The sequence below is a fragment of the Perna viridis genome, chromosome 4 (assembly GCF_037379345.1).
Source record: "Perna viridis isolate PV_CMFRI_1.1 ecotype Kerala chromosome 4, ASM3737934v1, whole genome shotgun sequence".
In the NCBI taxonomy this organism is placed as follows: Eukaryota; Metazoa; Mollusca; class Bivalvia; order Mytilida; family Mytilidae; genus Perna; species Perna viridis.
In genome coordinates this window covers 38,284,737-38,304,217 of record NC_142448.1, presented here as the reverse complement: position 1 = coordinate 38,304,217, position 19,481 = coordinate 38,284,737, and the positions used below count along the sequence as shown (strand labels likewise).

Sequence of the window (19,481 nt, the reverse complement as noted above, 5' to 3'; positions counted from 1 at the left end):
GCAATGTAATAATCCCATGGCCAGCTATCGGAGAGTCTGACTGAGATTTTAAAATTTTAAAAAAGTTTAATAAAACTAATGGAGGATCTCTCCTGCAACTGAATAAATATTTTCGGGGACAGTCTTATAAATCTGAATGTCCCCTTTTAAAACGGAATTGCACTTTAATCCTCGCTTTATTTCCTGTACAGTTGTAATTTGTTAATTATGAAATGAAGAGTATTTCGGATGTTTGTGTCTGGACTTACCTGAATACTGCGAGGGTACACTGCTTTCACAGTACCCAGACATTGGTTCATTATACTTGTGATGAAAGTGAAACTTTATTGTTATATATCCAGGTCCTTCTGAGAATTTATTGCTTAACATATACGTCAGTCCGATTTTCTGTATCTCTCTCATTTTCCATAACTACGGAGTAATATTTAAAGACAGAAATTAAACACACTTTTGTATTACGTTTTCTAAATAGGTAATTACATAATAATTATGTTATTACCTTTCGCACTTTATGATATTTCTGATACAACTGTATTCTGTGATATTGCACGTTTGCGTTCTGATTACAACTAATATCGCGGGCTGTCTATTTGACCCGATTACGTTAATATATTCCAAAACATGTGCTTTAAAAACGAAGATGAAGTGTACATCTAATTGACTGGGAATTTCTGCAGAAAAATATTATAAAATAATTATGGCAAGTTAGTGCATACAATATCATGTTTTATTAATCTTTTAAATGAGATATCAACTGAGGCAAACAGCCGAGGTCGATAATTTGTTAGTGGTCCATAAACTATTATCTTGCATGCTCTGTAGCCGGCCCACGGGTATGAGGGTTTCTTCATCATTCATTGAAGACCAGTGAGTAGCCTTGGGCTGACATTTCCACCCCGGTGGGGGTTGTTGTCTCTTTGACATATACACCATACTTATTTTAGTTATACTTGATAGTGCTTGTCACAAAATGGCGAAAAAAAAACTATAGAGTAGGCACAAAAATGGTTAGCGGAAACACATACAATGTTTTAGGCCTTGTATACAGTGAAACTTATCTTAATCAAATCTCTTTGTAGACTTTTAAATTGGTTGAGTTTGACATATATATTCGGTTTCTAAGGCTAAGGATACATTTAAATCAATAGATATGAACTTAAAACTCTGTCCTGTTTGGACAGCTTATCGAATAAATACAAAAATACCAGTTTTATTTATTGTAAATTTAAAATCATTAAAATCATATATATATGATCACAATCAAAATATAATTTATATACAAAAAGTACTCAAAACCAAAACTATCTAAAAAGCAAGTCAAATTCATCATGATGATCACCGAGAGGTTCTACCATATGCAATGCAAGGAATAAAACCTCCATGTTTTACAGATGTTTAAATTATTTAAGGTTCATTTAAGACAGTATCACTTTATAGAACTACTTACTGTAATGTAGATGACTGTAACATTTGTAGTGATATCAACTTTGAAATTCGCCTCCGGCATATTTTTGTCAAGGTAGTAATTACAGGTAGCTTCAGATACATAATATTGTCCATCAGCCCATGGACTTTGATCGGTAAACTTCATGAGCACTAGCGTCTTAACTTGCCTTACATTGATCGTCCATACCATAACTAGTATGAACGTTCTTATCATTGCCGAATATTCTACAATTTACAAACGAGTGTAGTTTAAAAGTGGAACTCTTTACTGCTGGATTTGAAATAGAACAGATTTCCAAGCTATTATATGATGTGGAAGTAAACATCAATTTGATTGCTACATGTTGAACTTTTGATATCCTACATATATTTGCTCAAGTTTGACACCGGAAGTTGATTTTGCTATGAATAAATAACCAGATACTATAGTGTTTACTCTTGTCTGATCTAATTAGACTAAGGGCTTACCAAATAAAGAATTCAAAACAAGCTTTTTCTCAATTGGGATCAAAGGCATTTTTATGTTTTAGTTAATAATGAATATTTCACATTTATATTATCACTTACGTTCAATGGCCAGGGTAAATTTACTTGTTACTAGCATTGCTTAATTTAGTCTCGGCTTTAATGTATTGATATTAACTTTAGTTTTAAGTATTAATATTAACGACTTTTTTTCATTCCAGGGATACGTATCAACGTTTAAGTTCATTTTAATTGATTCCAAAATAAATGCAAGTATATGACGTACTTCATTGCATCCTGAAATTTTCTCTTGAAGTTTAGAATCAAAATGGATAAATAATGGACCAGCTGCCTTTAATGCAAACCAAGTTTTTTTTTAAAGTTATTTGCCGTTTGAATAAACCATAAAAATCTAGAGATAAAGAGCCAATATGTACTGTTCTTTAAGGTTCATAATGAGAGACATTGTCTTTTTAAAACTTTCACATCATACGGCATTTCCTGGCCAATTCAGTCAATGTGAATATATGCTAAATTGTACCCCTTGTCCCCCATGAAAAGGTGATATGAAAAAAAAATTAAATGCAAAACAAACAAAAATATAACATGTTTTGGAGTGCAAAATTGACAAGACATACCTTTTGAGTAATTTGCAAAACTATGATGCAATCCCATAATCGCATGTACCTTCACTTTGTGGCAAATTGTTCTTCCTAAAAAGGGTGATCATAATGGAGTTATGCATATTTCCTGATTTTATTCCTTCGATAAAGAGTTATTCTGGATGTTACCAAGTTCATGGTTATTTATCTATATCAATTATTGACAGTGCATCAAACACGTTTAAAGCGGTGTATTTCTTGTTGTCCACCTCGTCTGAATATAGCTGAAATATTGCTGCTCGGACGTTAAACCCCAACAAACAAACAAACAAACCCACATTTGAAAATTACAGGTATAAAAGGTCAAATATTTTTGGGATAATGAGGAATAGATATAAGGGACAATCAGGATTTTTGTTGAATTAACATACTGTAAACGTATTAATTTTTGCTATTTTTGCGATAGACAGAAAACCGCGAAAAATAATACCCGCGAAATTGATTTTAACACTATTTAACGCTCAACATTTTTTTGAAACCGCGATACTTGATAGCCGCGAATATGTTCACTTGACAGAATTCGCGATAATTAGCAACCGCCAAAATTAATACGTTAACAGTGTACATGTACACATGTATTTATTAATTGTTGATAATAATGAACAATTACAAATGCATTACAATTTATATCACATTTATATCATTATTTATCTCAAAAAACTTAGGAGTACTAAGAGTAAATACATATCATTAGTGTTCAACTTGTTTCAAGGAGTAACCTCTCATCAGCAGCATTAAAATCAGATATGTAGGAAGATCATATTCAAAATACTAGTTGTATACAAGAAGTACTCATAACAAAAAAATATCGAAAGAGGAAGCCATATCATCAAACACCAAAAGGTTCTACCATATATGTAATGCAAGGAATGAAGCTTCAGTGTTTTACGTATTTTTTTTTAAATTTTGAATACTGCAAACTTTCTTAAATAGATAGATAAAATATGATGTAATTCGGGGTCAGACAAGTCTGACTACTAGGTTGGTGGATACCCTGGGGGACCTCAGGTCCACCAGCATCGGTATCGACCCAGTGGTTCTTAAAAAATACCATTTTTAAATGAATGTAAATTTTGATATGAAGCTATGTCTGCGTACTAAGTCAGTGTAACTTCTTCTGGTCTTGATCGATGTGTGTGTTTGTTTGTTTGATTGGTCTGACACTTCCGGCTTGGTACTGGATCATGGCAAACTTCACTTGCCGCTTGTTCATCTTTAAGGTACAGACATAGGCTATAGAATTAACATGTGGTTGATGGGTCATCTTTCTGAAGGCGCTGCACTCCTACGCATACGAGTCTTCAATGACCACCTTCTAAAATAGTTGTATTTTTTTTTCTATATATAGCAGTCCACATGCACATTTAGTGTACGCCAATAAAAAGATAGTTCTTACTAGTCCGATGCTAGGCAAGCAGGGACCTGGGACCATACCAAAAAGGCAAAATTTTCGCACCAATTTTGGTGCGCGATTCAAGGCTAAGATGTATTTATTTAAAACTGATTATGTATTGAAAGATTATGCTATAAAAATTATTGGTTATCTCAGTATGTAATGATTTTCTGCAGTAATTGGCGTTTAAGAGTTTTATTCTGGCTATTCCAAAATTTGAACTTTACAGATGAAAAGGTAAGAAATGTATGTTGGAGTAGCAAGAACTTTTGTGTGAACAAAGGATTAACTGTGTTTATACTGTAACAACATGTTTTTTTTTAAATGGTAGGAGGAAAATACAGGTGATATGTAATTTTATTTATATAAGAGTGTTTATCAATTTATCACAAACAAACTGTTTGCATTTCATTAATAACAGCAAGTAATAATAATCATTATTATGTTGAAAATTATTAAGTATAAGTCTGTACAAGAACCAGACAAGAGGTGATTCATGCATGTCAAAAACTCACCAAATTTACTTGCATTTCTTATTCGGAATCAGATACAGACCACATAACTAGTCTTGGGTTTTCATTAGGGTGTTGCGCATTTGAGATAAAATTTATATAGACTGTCATGAAATTAGCACTTTGCAAGAGTTATCATTCTTGATTTGCTTTGATTTTGTTTGGAGATAAATGTATGAATTTCTGAAAAGTACAGATACGAATACAATAAGAACTTACGTTGCATCTGAAGATCGAAAAAAACATTGTTTGTTCCATTGGTTTTTCTACACCATGAATCACTTGTACCATAGGCATTGTCTGAACTTTATATTGACTAGTACGTATTATATGTACATTACAAAATTATAAAAAAAATGCAAGAAGTACATTTTCATCATCATATATTCAGAACAAAATAACACAATGATTTTAGATCAAATTCATAACACTTTAGTTAATATGTATCAGATGTGAGGCTGAATCTTCATACTCTATTACACCGATCTCTTGGTTCTGTCATTTTGTCTTGATGGTAGCCAGTCTTCTGTCGATCTATAAGTTTTTTGTCTTCCTTGGTAAACGTTTTCGACCAGCCTGGTTTTAAAGTAGAGTACACAAGTGGAAGGCTTCTTCGTGTTGCAGTAGCTTATTCATATTGAACATGTTTGGGTGGGTGATATGACGAGTTCCTTCAGCTTACTGTGACAACCTTTTAGATGGTTTGTTGTTCTAAGTCCTTCTATTGGATAGGATTCTGGATGGACAGTATCAGCTGCAGCTAGACGGGTAAGATTTTTCTGAATACTGAGGATGAGCATGTGACCATTAGTGTCATCATCTGCGAGTACGAAAGGTTGCCTAGTTGAAGTTTCTGTTCATTCACCATTTACAACTATGTCTGCTACTGATGTTGGTAATGGTGATATTGCATTGTATCTCTTTTTATACATTTATAGGAAAAAATTTGTAAGAATGATTTTTAATGGTATGAGTTCTAAGCTAAGCTGTTATGCGTAGTTTCACATTTGTTCAACTGCTGTAAACAATTTATTAGCACATACATTTGTACACATTTAGATCATGTCACTAATAGTTGTTTCTTGCTGATGACGAAGATGCTTCTTACAAGCTATTACGAAGATCTCAAAATCATGAAGCACAACAATACCAAAGATTGATGACAGAAAAAGAATACTGAGAAATCCGATAAAAGTTGATGTATGCCTAGGGTCTGATGCGCTGATCTTTTTTCTTCTCGCTAAATTGAAAATAAAAAAAATTAGTGTATGTAATTTTAAGTTCATGTTTGTGTTACAATGTTACAACTATGTACTTTTGATTTTTTTTTTCTTTTTACAAAATTATGTTTATTTAAACAATTTCGCTGAACTGATATGTCTGAAAAAAATTCCCACAGATGATAGAACTGTCAAATTTGCGATGCAAATTTTTGGTCGTTCCCTCCGCGGGACTCGAACTCGTACCGCTGTGACATCTATGGCAACACCGCCTGACAGTTCTAACATCGTTGGGAATTTTTCAGACCCTTCTATAATTATTGAGAAATCGGTACAGAAAAGTGTAAGGTATTGACGTATTGACGGACGGACGAATTGTGCGAAGGGGATTGCAATGAGTAGGAGTACATTCTATAGTGGGGCTAATAAATCAAGTTGTCTATGGAAGATTACATAATTACATATTTTTGAGAAAGAGAAAAAGACACACACTTAAAGAAGCATTATCTTCATTCTTATTCTGATTTTGCAAGTAAAACAGTCAGAGAAATATACGAAAGAACAATGTTAACCTAAGGTAAACACCACCATGGCCTAATATAGAAACGGATAAAAAAAACGACAACATCGTAGCCTAATGTAGACACGGATAAAAAAAAACGACATCACCCTGGCCTAATGTAGACACGGATTAAAAAAACGACATCACCGTGGCCTAAAGAAGACACGGATAAAAAACAACGACATCACCGTGGCCTAATGTAGACACGGATAAAAAAAAAAAAAAAAAAAAAAAACGACATCACCATGGCCTAATGTAGACACGGATAAAAAAAAGGTACATTACCTACTAAAGTTGTTCTCTTGTCTATTTTAATTTTGCTGACCAGTTTTTGTGTTTTCTTCTGTAACTCCATCGTGGTAAAGTTTTTGGAATACGAGCATCGACATATTTCAATACAATTTGCCAAGTTGTTACTCACATTTGAATTGTTTTCAGTTTTCGTAACGGTTATGGTTTGGGTTTGATTTTCTAACTCTGTAGACTCAGTCGCTTGCGCTAGTTTTGTTTGATAAGTATCATATATTGTTTTCTTCGTGCTGATAGAGGCTGAGTTTATTGGAAAAGGCCCTTCGGTAGACATTTTTGAGGAAATCTCAGATGACGGCTGTATATCATTTGATGCTGTGCTAAACGTTGAATTTTTTGTACTCGAAGTATGATCCATATTTGAATTGGATTTATTCATAATCGACGAAATTTCAAAATTTACGGACGATGGCTGATCATTGGTGTCTGTGATTACTTCCGTAGATTGTAGAGTATGTACTTTTTCTGTTTTAGTTTCATGTTCTGTGGTATAGTCTGACACGATTTTGGATGTTGATAATCCTTCCTTAAACGACGATACATCAATCAAAGACATTTGGAAATTGATTTCCGTTGTAGTGACCTCAGATGATACAGTGTCGGTTGTTGTAGATCTACCTGGGTCAAAGTCAGACCTGAATTCGAATTGGATTCCCCCACTTTCTTCCATTGTTGTGGTCGTGTAAAAATATTCTGTAAGTAAACTCTGAAGAGATTCAATATTATAGAGTAAATGTTTTCTTTTGTTTTTTGAGCTTTGTAACAATAGTAATCGAATTTCACGGATCCAAGGAAATGCGTATCAGGCGTAAGCCCGCCACCCCGCTCCCCCCACCCCCCACACGTCTTAAACTGATTTGTATTTTTATTTTTAGCATGAAATTTTGAATGTTCACCAATTCTACTCATCTCTTCGTCCGCCTTTAATGCTATTAAAACCATTCAAAACCTGAACTAATTCTTGAATCCACCCAAAGACTTCCTATGCAGTAGAGAATATCGCAAGAATATTCGCTACTGCATATGAAAAAAGTAGTCATATTATGAACATTTGAAAGTATAGTGATGCTAAAAGTGATTTTTACAACAAATGTATATGTATACATGTATTTTTTTTAAATATTGGTTTAGTTTGTTGTATATTATACTGAATGATAAATATTCACTTCCATCTCAGTTGTTACTACTCAAAATCCGATATAAGTTGAAGGCCTTCAGGATTTTTTAATTGATGCTTTACAGTTTCCCTTTCCTTCTTTTTCGTGCATTTGTAGGTTATACGCATACACGTGCATTGGTTGCGATCTTTTTTTTCATAGAAATAAATTTTCTGTCTTGGTAGTTTTTGATAATAGTATATTTGTGATTACTGCAACTAAATGCTGAAAGAGACATATATTTTTACCATTTTATGCCGTAAAGAAAAACTGTATTTACATGTACATATGTAGTATATTCTAGCTGTAAAACTGAATAACTGTAGATACGTTTCGATATCTCGCATTTGGTGCAAGTATTAATGGATATGAAAAGCCAGTGGTACGTCCTTTTGATGATTTTTTGTGGATTTTGTGAACAAATTGGCAAAAATGAAAAAAAAAAAAAAAACTGCCTGCAACCCCTTTGTGCCAATAGGAACTCCATTTCCGCTAACACACTCTTCTCCTGTGTGACAAGAAACCATAAGCTGATTTGTTTTGATTGGATTTGCGCCTGGAAGATATATGTTAATATACATGTACATTAACCTAGCTACACGTACCTGTTACTGTAAAGAACTGTTCAGTATTACCTTCACATGTTCCTTCGGGTACGACCTTCACCTCATGTGCGAGTTGAAAAGCAACAGTAACTAGGCCAGGGCCTAACGACAAGCCGACACTCTTGGCTACATAGGTAGTTTCAGTTGATTGGACTATTTCCAAAGGTTTAATCTGAAACAAACGCTTTTTAGTCGTCAATATACATGTATAATGAACTTATGCTAGATTACTTTCGAGTATATCGTGCGCATGAAATGAGAAGGTTCCTTGCCAAACTTCTTTTTTGAAATGAATTACCGACTCTAAATATTATTTGGTTATATCCTCTGTTATTAAAAGTCCACGCTCGTGAACAAGATGTCTTATGAACGAAAGGGAGTAATAAAATGACTTGTGACTTTTTTAATCGTAATTTATCGTCGAGGATTTTCCCACCAATTTTACTTTACCGAATTTTATATATACATGTATTTCAATAGAGAAACCGATTCTTTTTTAGTTTTTCATTGATTAAAATTATATCTCCACTCCCTATAGTAAAATTAAGATTTTAACATGTTCGCTAAAGTTCGCATGTTGAAAATATTAATTATACCATTTTGAGTGGAGAAATATCAACCACTCATTACTGAAGACGAATCTTTATCCACAAATAGCTTTCATTCTTATTTATTTATTTATTTTAATTTTGAAAATATTAGTATGACGTCATACTAATGTCTCTGAATGAAGATGTAATAAATGCAGATTATTTTCATTTTTAATGTATGGAGAATTTTTATGGAGAATACTTTTGTATTAATTGCGTAAGTCTGCATTGGTATTGACCATGTGTAAAGTATGTAGCTTCGATGTGTGTGTCCTTTTATACCCAGGGTCGGATTCAGGCGGGAGCGTGCCCCCTAAAATTTGCAAAGCATGAATTGTCAGGCGTAGATTTAGGTGGTTTTAAGTTGAAGCCTTAATTTCTCCCTAATTTTACCACAAAAGATATCTACATCGCACCCACTCTAGAAGAATATTTCAAAAATTTAACCTCAAAAATTTTTTCGCCTCCCTCCGCTCGGTGAATTTTAACTGTGCCCCCCCCCCAATCTAAAATCTTGGATACGCCCATGATACCTGTTGAAAACCTTTATTAAAAAAGTACAGACATACATGTACAAACCTTTATCATCTCTGTATGAATGTTGACAGTTATAACCATAGTCCATTCATCTTCTGTGTATGTGCGGTCAAGGTCTATTGTACATTCACAGTCGGACACGTACAAGTTTATCCCTTGGTCATATTGTGACACGGATGTTTCGAATGGCACACATTCTATCAGATAAATGTGGCAACATAATCTAAGTATTAGGACAAATATCCAAATAGCAGATAGTATGCACATTTCGGTGCTTTATTTCATTGTAAGTATTATTAGTACCGCAGTTAAGTACAGCGATTACTTTCCCATCGTTTAAAAACTGACGAAGAATATTGCCGTAGAAAATAAACTGAAGATCGAGTTAAAAACCGGTATGTATTAAGGATATAATTACGTTTTAACTAGAAACATTTCGTGAGTGCAGATACTATTTTTCGTTGTCTGTAAATAACGAACTATTTCTGCTACAGATAATGCATATTTCTCATGTTTAAGCAATTGATTATTGACAGGGAGCGCTGTTAGCAAAGATTAACAACTATTCTAAGAAGAACCTTTTTATCAATTTAGATCGTAGACCAGAATTGATGTAGCAGTCGTCAGAGCCTTTAGATTTGGAAAGCCTGTTAGCATCTGAAATTATCTTACACTGCCACAGGAAAATAGCCCCAGTGGAATACCCAATTAAGGTTCAAATGCAGGTAGTTAAGTTCACTGAGTGCTGTTGAGTGCCAAAATTTTAGAGCGGTCTTCAGATATTTCATGCGGGGCCTGGCGGATCCATATATTGACAAAAAGGGGCAGTGGTTCCCATCAAGAAACTTATATGAAGGAGGCTCCAAGCTAATATTTTGCAGCTCATTTTTGCTATTTTTTTAACAAAAGGGTAACATAATCCCTGAAATCTTCCTGATCTATTATCCTCTGTATCGTGTACTTTAATAACGGTTACCGCCTCGTGACATCGAAAGCCCGTAAATGACAAATAAAAATGTTTGTTTGTTGGGGTTTAACGTCCGAGCAGCAATATTTCAGCTATATTCAGACGATGAACATGAAATGGATGATAAAATGAACATGAAATGATGATGAAATGAAAAAAGGGATGGGACACAAGGACAATGGGGTCGAAAAATTTTGATTGCCACTGGAAATGGGGAGAGGTGGGTAGGGTCGGGCAATTTAGCCTCCTGTGGCGGAGCCCTATGGTTCCTACTCCGGGAGAATACCACAGTAGGGTTCTTTAACGTGCGAGGAACGTGGCATCTTTCCCAACACGGTGCACCACTATGGTTTGCGGTCAGGTTTTCCGTATTATAGCCCGACAACCCCAGCATGTAACACGCCAGGGGTACCCCATTCCACCACCTGGGGCACACATCCCAGTTGCTCTGTGGGCATAGCTCCCTAGTCCCCGGCTAGTGTTCTGAGCACTATTTAGTCGCCTTTTACGACAAGCTTAGCGCTGCTGCAGGCCTATTCTTTTAACACCCGGGCCTGCACGGGGCCAAATAAAAATGAAACTTTGCTTGTAGACGATGGTTTAGGAATTTCGATAATGGATTTCTAATTAAGGAATGGTGTCCGTCTGTGGTCTGGTGATATTGCTTTTTGTAATAATAATTCTATTTGGTTATCTGGCCATGTGTTATAATGATAGAGCCGTAGGTACTTCACGGCCTTAAAAGTGCATGGCGAATGTTTCCTGCGCAAGACATACTTGTGGAAGTTTTATTCTAAGACTTTGACGTTTCCCTTAATGTACGTGTCTCTGAGATTAGGTGCCGAGAAACTAAGCGCTTTTACACGACACACTGGTGTTTTTGTGATAACATGTAGGATTTGAGCTATATATGGCTTATAAACTGAGAAATGTAGCTAGTTGAGAGGAACATGTATCTAAGGGCATGCTTTATTTAAATGATTGTGCCTTAAGTTTGAATGATTCTACAGACAGTTTCGACCTGGAGATCTTTACATTGAACTTTGACTTGAAAATTTAGAAACTGGGAAAGGCCAACTAGTGTTTTGTAGTTCAATTATGCAGTATGTTGGATGTTTTGTGTTACTAGTAATTCATATCTAGGTGTTCCATGTAAACCAACATTGAATCTGAATATTTCGTAAACTGGCGCACTGTATGCTACGATGTATCGCAAAATTTGTTGTGTGTTTATTAAACGTCCTTCGTAATCAGAATGGTGAATTTAAAAATTATTCATAGAGTTCATTATTGGCTAACGTTCGAATATTAGCCTAAAGATGATTACAACTGCCAATACAAGACACACAAAAAAGTACGCCAATACGGGCTTTAGTCGTCTAATGCGTCTTTTACCCATCCAATACGGGATGTAGTCGTCCAATACGTCACTTTAACCTGGTAAAGATCAATATCAGCCTAAGCCATATGACGTATTAGGCTAGATAGTCAATAAAGGTACAACTGCCGTGAGGTTTTCTATATTAGCTGAGTTGTTGGTTCTCGGCTAGTCGTATAGGACGTAGTCTACGCCTCAGACCAATATATACGATACGCGCATTATAAGCACAGAGATGAATGTGCACACAAGGCCCGAATAGTTGAGATTAACTTTCTTTTTAGTCTGCTGCTTTGGTGGTCCTCGGTATAACGTTCACACCACGAATGCGGAAGGTCGTGGAAAGTCACATGCAAATCTAGATTGACGGCGTCAAATCTTCATATACAACAGAGTTATATGCGTATCTCCATTCTTATGCAATTGCCAAATATATCCGTCAATTCTTTAAAAATAACTCTGTGCGTACGTTAAAAATATTTGAGACAAATTGTTGGCGTTATCCAATATGGCATTACTCATAGCTTAAAATGTGATTTTTTTTGTCATATGAGATCTAGATGGACTAATTCTACAATTCATTTAAACTCGACATTCGGTTCGGTTTTAGCCAATGTTGCACGATAGTACCACTCCATGCAAATTGATCAGGGAATGTTTATTTGGACATTTTTATAATTTGAACTTCGATATTTTTTTTATTCTGGTATATATTTAGTTTAAGACTTGGAAATAGTTCTATTTTAATCATCCCTAGTCTCTTTAATTGCATTTACATTTGAGTATGTTGTGAAATTGCCATTATTCATCACAACATGCCCTAGCCTGCCACAGACATTATAATTACATATATTCAATTCATTTGTCATTTGTTTGATCTGTTAAGTGTCCGTCCCTGTAAGAATCAGGCAGTGGGAGAAACATGGTAAGGAAAAACCCATCATTTTTTAAAGTGTAATTTGACTATTTGCACCACCAGAATCAAGGAAAACAGACGAGATTGTCCATATCATGCTGGGCCATTGAGTTACGATTTCATTGAAATGCACTGAAAATGATCATTTCAAGGCAGATACATTCTATTGAAAAATTTCTGCGCAAAGCCAGTGATGCAAAGATCAAATAATGGTCTTTTCGAATAGAAAAAGTATCCTAGAGTGATATTACATTGTCAGATCGGTGGGGTTTTGACATGCATGTTTATGATTCTTTTCCCATTTTGCCTGATTCTTACAAACACTTACACTTAATCTTTATTTGTCTGTAATATTTATGTGTCTTGTCGATTTGTTTTATGTTAGTTTTGAAATTTATATTACGTTTGGATCACTTAGTTCGGAATCTCAAGACTACAGAAAATAAAAGGTTAAGATCGGATCTTTTGTCCGTCTTGTTATTTGACAAGAAACGATCATATCAACCCGGTCACAATTGGTTGGCTGAGATTGAGACAGTAACGTCCACTTTCAATTTGAGCTCACCTGGCCCTTCAAATAGCCATCACTTGGCGTCCGTCGTCGTCCTTTACAATTTTTCAGAACTCTCCTCTACGATAACACTTATGGACCAATTAGAACCAAACTTGGTATGAATGTTCCTTAGGGTATTTTATTTAAAAATTAAATGTAAAAAAAGTATTCTTTATTACTTAACAAATCAATGTATATTTGTTTAAATATACGGAACTAGTAAAGATCTCGTTAATTCGGTAAAGCAGGTCTAGGTAAGTGCTCCTAAGGCACAGATCATTTTTTTCTCGAAGCGTATAGGACTTAGGATTTATGTTAAACATTTTTATTTGAAAATATACACTGTTAATATATAAGAGTAATACTGAATCATGTTTTTGTCTGTCTAGGGCTGAGTTTTAAAAAAATTAAATTTTATTGCTCAAATTAATTTGGAATGATTTCATTTTGTATTTAAAATAATCTCTGCTCCCTTTTAGTACAATGATGCAAAATCCAGGATGGCCATTTGGGTAAAAAAGCAAGGATGCATTTGTTGAAAAAAAAAAACAGGATATGTTTTTTTTGTAAACACTTTAATGTTACAATTATTTGTTATATTTTTATATATCACGGAAAAAACTCCAGGACAGGCTGGTATAGAAAATAAAAGTCAGGATAATCTTTACACACACACACACACACACACACACACACACACAATATCCAACCACCCCTAAAATCAAATGTTTGCTCCTTTAAAATGGTTGGTGCCAAAGGTCATTATTAAATTCGCATTGAAAATTTCGTCCTGTATAAACAAGAAATATATATACTAAAAATAATTCATGGTAGTCTAGTTGAAGCACTGAGTAGAAGCAAACCTTTATGATTTATTGTAGGGTAGACCACATTTATCATATTTGCCGCTCGTTTTCATAACTCAGTAAGATTGTCTCCCTTACTTTCTCACCATTCGCTACTGAAAACAAGCTCAACTAGTACGTTTATTCATTTATTTGTGCCACTCCAAATAACGTTATGTAATAGTGCAACCCTTGTCTGTAAACCTTTCGTAATTAGTCCAAGGGAAAAAAACGAGAAACAAATTGGATTCGCGGATATTTTATAAAAGTTAAAAGTTGTCTTTCATCATTGAATTGTTTCCATATTCAACCTATTGCAAGTATCTGAAAGTATTTTCTCTATAGGACTTTTAAAGGTGTCTTGATTAGACAGGTGGCTTTTATCAGATGCTGATTCAGGTGGGGCACATCTGCTGTACACCATTAAAGTTGGAGGAAAAAACTTCGTTTTGCATGAAATCTTTATTTTTTTGCTAATTATACCTCCAAGATTTTTTATTCATTCTCTTAACCCCAACTCCAACCTGATATCCTGGATCTGCTCCTATTTAAGAGGTACTTTACTTCAAATGTCTTTTTTTATAAACAGGATGAAATAAATTGCCATTTACACCTGTTTATTTTGAAGGAACGACCATCAAAATTTAAAATTAAAATCAAACTTACGTAGGTAAACTTTAATGTGAGAATATAAATTTAAAAAAAAATAACCAACCAACCAGGAATCCCACAGGTATACTGTGTTGTTAAACCGAATAATATCAGTTGTTACATATTCCGCCGATCTCTGATTGCTCCATTAAGAGGACTTAGACCAATCGAGGATGCTGAATTATTTGAATTAACTGTGTTGTATGTCTGTTTTGGATGTTAATGTCTGTTCACATTATGGTACTTTACATTTCTGAAAAATTCGGGTCTGTCAAAATCATTCAATTTTTTTTACCTGCAGATAACATATGTATAATTTTCCGGTTGTTTACTTATTTGTGTGGAATCGTAATAGAAGCTTAAATTGATTGTATCATTTTTTTGTTTGTAGGTATTCAGGAAAATGTTCCCCATCTATAGAATAAAACAAATTTATGCACTATTAGATAAATTGGCAACAATCGCTGGAGTTATTCCTCTTTCATTGTTCACTGTAATAGACAAGAAAACTGTATTGCATGCCTAGCATTCTTTTCTCCCATTGATAGGCTTCATTCACACCGTACGAGCGGGTGATTAAAAACTTGCAATTTCCCGTCATGTGCCGGGAAATTTAAATGTCGAGTGAAGACTCCCATACTTACCACGCTTACCATGTTTACAGTTGTTATTCATATTGTTGATCAATGAAATACTTGTTGAGTTACGAAAGTTGTTCATGTTTTAAAAGATAAGTTGGTAGTGCATCAACTAATCATAATGGTAGTGATATCGATGACGCAATGACTTGATGACTGGAAGGAAGGTCATTGATGACGTAGTTGATGTTGGGATAATTTATGGTGTTGTTTAATGTATTTAATGGTTTTATTCATGTTAGAAACAGATTCTCCCTCATTTCTGTCGGGGATTAAAGGATTTCTCCACTATCGATAGTTAAATTTTAGATTTTAACCCACTCCCTAAAGCTTGTAGGTTAAAATCTAAACTTTAACTATCTCGAGTGGAGAAATCCTGTAATCCCTACTTAGGAGAATCTGTATAAAATACATTCAAGGAATATGGAGTTTCTATCTAGAGATACATGTGTATGAATTATAATAGAAATAATTCCAGGGGGTGTAAATGGTTTGCACCCCTCCTTTTTATTGTACAATTCAGTTTAACGTCCAAGAGGGGTTCAGTTTAGACAGATTTCACTGTATTATGAAGTCTTGGATTTCAAAGTACCTGTAAAGACAAGGGTGACAGAGGTTTAATTATACCTCTACGACTGGAATGTCCCATACTTTTCCAAGTTTCAAATCAATGGCCTCCTTCAGGAAATTCACAAAACATAACGAAATTTATGTATGGTGTATTTGTCAGACAAAAAACCCACTGTGATGAAAATGTCAGCCCAAGGCCACACATTGTTCTTCAATGAATGACAAGGAAATTCTCATACCACAAGGTGGGGTTGTAGCTCGCCCCAAAACATTATTATACACAAGTACGGAGAGAGAGAGTTGCCCCTATATACTCAAGTAACATAAAAAAAAATAAACAAAAGGTGAAAACGAAACAAGACAAACAGAGGACAGAAATTCCTGATGGGAGGCGTAACATGTCTGTCAGATAGGTTTAAAGGTCCAGAACCTAGGATAATGAGATTTGAAAGGTGCTAGGCCAAAAATGAAGGTCCAGAACCTTGGAAGATGAGATTTTAAAGGTGCTAGGCCAAAAATGAAGGTCCTGGACTATCCATGATACAGAGAAAAAACATTTACCGGTATTTCCCTGTTTGCAAGATTTTTTTCACAATACCTGATCAACTAATTTAATCATGCTTAAGTCAATTTCAGTATTCAATGATTTAAAAAAAATCTGGTGATTGGGTTTCAAGGGAAAAACTCTGAACAAAGATAATTGACTTTCACATTTAAAGCATTTTTTTTTCTTATTTAACACATCCTTTTAAAAATTCAAGTTTTCTCTCTTCTTTTCTGAGGGAAAGTGGAACATACATGTAGTTAACAGCTTTCCCATTCCAAGACTTCACCTATGTCCCAGGTGATGGGAAGTGGAATCCTAGAACAATGAATTTCCCTAGAAGAAGGAATTTCCCTAGAACAATGAATTTCCCTAGAACAATGAATTTCCTAGCTGTCATTTAGGAGAGAACTTCCACAAAAATTGATGAAAAATTAAGAATCTCCCGCCAAAAAATGTGAAATTTATGGGAGGCTTTTTGTATATACCTTTTTTACGGAAAATCAGTTAGAAACATAATTTTTGGTCAACATAGACCCATCATTATTTTATGTAGACCACACTGTAGATTTCAAAGGAAATTGAGTCGATTTCATCAAAGACCTGCTTGATTTTACATAGACTCGGTCCGTAGGTCTGCTACTTATTTCTTTCACTGGAAAATACTTGATAATTAAATTTGTACGGAATTTGTCATTACATAAACATCTCCTACATGTAACAATATCAAATGGGAGAACCTCCCACATACACTAACCCAAAGGTTAACTGGTATGTTTTTTTTTTACTTTTGTAACAAATAGTGTTTTACAATTTATGATTATTTCACTTTCGCTAATAGGTACCTGATTTTATCACACCAAAGTCTTAACAACCAGTGGTAGTAGCTACTCCACCAAACATGCAGCTTATAGAAGATACCGGTAGAGTGACTACTGATTGGCCGAGTGTCAGAATACCACAAATGCACAATAGTTAAGTTAATATAGATAATTTCATCTTGGTTTTGACTTTATTTCATAAGCAGACAATTTACCCATATATATTGTGCATATTCATCGGTGATGACCTGAGTCTATATTTTTAGCGATCCAAAGATGGCTTATGATAATGCCCAGGGAACCAGATTAAGTGTGTAGTGAACAAAATATAACAATTACACATTATTGGGGTTAACCAGATTGTTGTGTGTTGGTGGGTTACCTCCCTTTGAAAAATTTGCAAAATGGTTTGCAAATGGCTGCAAATATGAAAGAGGATTGATAAAATATTCGTGTACAACAGTTTTTACAGTTTCCATAATACTGCGCATAGTAATCATGTGATGCTGAATTCATGATAATTAACATTTGATATCTAGCAAGTTTATATGGGCGTATATATTTTTAATGTGCAAATAGTGTTTTATTTGATGTAAATATTTGATTTTATATTATTTAAAAAAAAATTTGATTAAAACCTATGTATGGGAAAATTACAAACTCTTCTAAACAGGGGAGATAAACTGTAGGAAAATGTTCTACTATAGTTAAATGGGATGCTTAGTTCCACCCATCTAAATTTTTCATCTTAAAATAGTGTACCTTTTCCGGTCATTTTTCAATAGTAGTGTTACAGTTAGGATTTTTCCCCACGTCCTCAGTGTGTAAAAATCCATACCTACTATATTTGTTTTTATGGTGTAATAGGAAATACACATATCATTTATTTTATTTATTTTTTTTTTTTAGGGGGGGGGAGAGAGAGGGGGGCTTGCAAGAAATGAATGTCAGTGATGAGCAATTTAAAGTTAAAAGAAATAGAAAGAGCAGTTATTTTCCACTTATACAAACTTTTAATTCAGGAGGTTTTTTAAGAGTTAGTCAAGATATAGTAGTCAAACTAATTTTTTAATAATGTCCAAAGTAGCAGTATTACATATATGATGGCATTCTATGCCTATTTGTAAAAAATTGGAAACCAAACAACATTTAGTAAATAAAAGTAAGAAACATCAAAAGAAACCAAAAAAGCAAAAATAAAAACATGTATTAAAAAAAAAACAAAAATGTAATCCCATTGAATAATAAGGAAGGAATTATAATGAACAAAAAGAGCAATTATATGTAATATTGAAATTTTAGGCTTTTAAATCCTAATTTATGTGAATTAATAGAAATTAAGACCTAAAATTAAAAATAGTTTGTTTTGTTCCACTTCGAATATAGGATGACCATTTGATATTGAAAAGAGTGGGGCTTAGAAGTTTTCTTCAGATCATTAGACAATTGTTCACCATGTCAACCTTTAAAATATTTATTTTTCAAATACACAAAAGCTTTGAATCATATTTTTTATTTTCCTATTCATAAAAGCATAATGTTTGGATCATGGTGATTTAAAAGAATAATTTTTTTTTTTTCAGTAAGATCCAAGTCAAAAAAATATTTACATATTATTTTAAAATTCTTCCAAGCCCCCCCCCCCTCTTGCCCCCTTCAAATCAAATATTTGTCCCTTAATTCAATAGCAACTGACCCACTAACAGTATGATCTACTTTTATATTAATTAGCCTCTTTCTCTTGTATTAGAAATATAATTATATTCATGCTGTGTACTGATAAAATCATGGTTTCACTCTTTCATATTGTCCATTTATAGAGTTTTGTAACAACATACCTTGGAAAAATCATGATTTAAGTGTGAACAATAATTAAAGGTGTCAAATATCTATTTCTACTCAATGTTTCTATATGTAGAAAGATTGTAACCCAAGCTGTGATCCGACTTATTATCTATCTGAGTCTGTGTTGTCTATTTCATCTCTTACAATGATCACCTGGAAATGTTAATTTCAGCTCCAGGTACAGGTAGATAACCTGGGCAGATGTTTGTACAGATTGAATGACAAAAAATCTACACTACTATGGAACTGATGAAATATTTGACTAACTGAGATATCAGGTAAGTGGATTTGGTAA

General features: G+C 34.0%; 1 protein-coding gene across 1 annotated transcript in view; it reads left to right on the top strand.

Annotated features, from left to right (window-relative positions):
- The first annotated feature begins 17,724 nt into the window (after nt 1-17,724).
- LOC148619999 (paladin-like) overlaps nt 17,725-19,481 on the top strand; it is a 98,606-nt gene continuing 96,849 nt past the window's right edge. Inside the window, exons 1-2 of the mRNA XM_088580502.1 lie at nt 17,725-17,933; nt 19,359-19,464. The gene's annotated coding sequence lies outside the window, so the exon portion shown is untranslated. The remainder of the gene's footprint in view (nt 17,934-19,358; nt 19,465-19,481) is intronic.